The sequence below is a fragment of the Drosophila ananassae genome, chromosome XL, assembly GCF_017639315.1.
Source record: "Drosophila ananassae strain 14024-0371.13 chromosome XL, ASM1763931v2, whole genome shotgun sequence".
In the NCBI taxonomy this organism is placed as follows: Eukaryota; Metazoa; Arthropoda; class Insecta; order Diptera; family Drosophilidae; genus Drosophila; species Drosophila ananassae.
The window spans coordinates 13,590,640-13,593,184 of record NC_057931.1 but is presented as its reverse complement, the minus strand read 5'-3'; the positions used below and the strand labels follow the sequence as shown (position 1 = coordinate 13,593,184).

The following is a 2,545-nucleotide window of genomic DNA, read 5'->3' as shown; positions in this document are numbered from 1 at the left end:
ACGTTTGCTGTCCGTGCGGATGGTGGTGCGGATGGGGGTGGAGTGGATGGGGCGAAAGGGCTGAAAGGATGTTGGCCGAAAAAGGATGAATGTCCAGGATCTACACTCACTTTTGCATATGTATTGTGCGGGTGGGTGGGTGCATTGTATGTTATATGAGGCTATATGGCTACGCATTTCGTGCTTAAATAAATAAATTGAACAATTATGCGTGGTTGCGGTTGTTTTGGCTTTGATGGAGCCCATGGCATAATCCTATTACCGGGCCATTCGCCATTCGCCAGTTGCCACTTGCCACTTGCCACTTTTCCACAGTTCGACAGCTGCCCCAGCCCCGTGATGACTAGTCCTCTGGCCGCCGCACTCCACGCCGGGCTGTAACACCCCGTCCGTGTACTCTAATATATGTACGTATGTATATTCGCATATTCGTGCTGGGCCGTTGGTTTACTTTTCCGCATAAATATGGCCAGCTAGCATTCTGGCTCCGTTAAGTTTCGGCCCGGGCCTCGATTATTTGATGCCCAATTTGGTTAAACTTTGTTAAATTTGCCTTGATTTCGTGCGAATTAACGAGGCTGTGTATTCATTTTCCTAATTGCTGTGGCTTCAAAGGCCAATTCATCGCACAATGGCAGGATATTCTTCGATTTCATTATTCCAAGCTTAGTGGGGCTACAAGATCCTTCACTAAAATTAGCATAATATTTTGGCGAATTAAATAGGAATTGGCTGTTTGGAAGCTTATGCTCATGCCCGACTATTCCTAAAGCCACTCTATATTTTAAGCGCAAAATTCAAACAAACTACAGAAGTTAAAGAAATTTTTAAGACTGACAAGTTATAGAATTATGGATTAATTATGGATTTAAGTGGCGCATCTCATTGGCATCGGAGAAAAATTCGCCCCACTTTGTATATCCTTGGGAAATGAAATATTTAATTAGTTTAGAAAAAGATATACAATTTCCTAGTACTTATCCAAATTCAAAATTTTCCTAAATTTAAATTATGTTCAAAATAACATTACTAGAGTCAAAAGTGCTGAGAGTTTGAGTATCCATAGATCCTATAGCAGTGTTAATAGCAATGCTCCTTCAACATGCCCAGTTCCCCAAACTCTTTAGGCACCACTTGCCGGAACCAATTGTCCTTTGCATTCAATGGTTAATGGAATTATCAGAGCCTTCTATAATCCCTTATGCGATATACCCTATTGTATTTAATACCCTTTCCTATGGAAGCCATAAAGAAGTAATTAAGGAAGAATTAAAAACCTTTTAATAAGTGTTAATGCTGAATACATGTGTATATTAAACAGACCCCTAGACAGATTGGAGCAAACGGGGATACAATCCATATCCTTCTTAAAAAATGTAAATTCGTGGCGTCTTGCAATTGTATGGTAAAGTGGTTGGAGATCATCTTCCCTTCTCAGGCATACAATATGATGGCAGGGACGTTATTGCCAAGCGGTTTACATCACTTCTCCTAAAAAAATGTTTAAATTAAAAATGTTTTTCGTTAAAAAAGTTTTCTTACGTAAATCTTGTATCTATAGCGCATGCATATTCCAATGCTAGACTTCAATGCACATCAACATCCAAAAACCCGTACACATTTTCACTCGGACTGTTGTTATGCGAAGAAGCGGGCACTCGATACGCACCCACCCTATGCTGCGACCTTGCTTGAAGACCGGCGGTATGGCTTCGAAGTAGCAGAAGCGATCTGACTGCCGAGGACACTGCCTGGACATGCGAGCAATACCAGATCATCCGTTCGCGTAATTTGAGAATTGCGAAGTGGTAGACCTTTTTCTCGGACTGCGCAGCTATGGGGGTTCCCTTCGAATCTGATGGTAGTGGGTGAGGAGGACTCAACAGTGGCCTGGATGATGGGCGCCATCTGCGGAGCTTGTTCTCCACACTCCCTCGCTTCACTTCCGCATCTCCTTCGAAATTCCCTGGACGGTTCCAGACAAGGTGCTCTGTGCCATACTCGACCAGCTAGAAGGCCAGAATCCTATCCACAAACTCACCAATGGACCAGGCTGTCCGGTACGCTTTAGATCCATGTGGGCAGGAACTCAGGGGGGGCCCCACGGGCACCCCCCGAATCACTGAGACGAGTACTTGTTCCGTTGGAGACTGTTATCCGAATGACTGAAAGGGAATCGGAACACAGGCTTGTAGGCTCTGAAATGTGACATTTAAGTCGATGACGTCTTTGTAGATTGTAATATTTTTGAGTTATGAAAAGCCTGCCATGTTTAGGACCGATTACTAGTTGGGTTCCGGTATTAGACCATATATTTGGATTTTATTAATAATTAAATGAGACTTTTAATGATCCTAATGACAATATGTTTTAAAAGATAGACAGTGTTGACTTCTACGGATCCCATTTGTGTTAAACTAATCCCCTTATGCAATATTTCACATGACCCCTAATCTTTATCCCATAGCTGCCAAAATAGTATAAAAACTATCTTAAAACATCCTTGAAAAACGCATAATATTCATATTCATAGGTCAAATATATA

General features: G+C 42.1%; 1 long non-coding RNA gene across 1 annotated transcript; it reads right to left on the bottom strand.

The window, feature by feature from the left end:
• Positions 1 to 1,284: 1,284 nt before the first annotated feature.
• Positions 1,285 to 2,237, bottom strand: LOC26514937. Its single transcript, XR_001408546.3, has 2 exons — positions 1,543 to 2,237; positions 1,285 to 1,491 (listed from the first exon to the last, which is right to left on the bottom strand). It is a non-coding gene; the product is annotated as an uncharacterized LOC26514937 (long non-coding RNA).
• Positions 2,238 to 2,545: the final 308 nt, after the last annotated feature.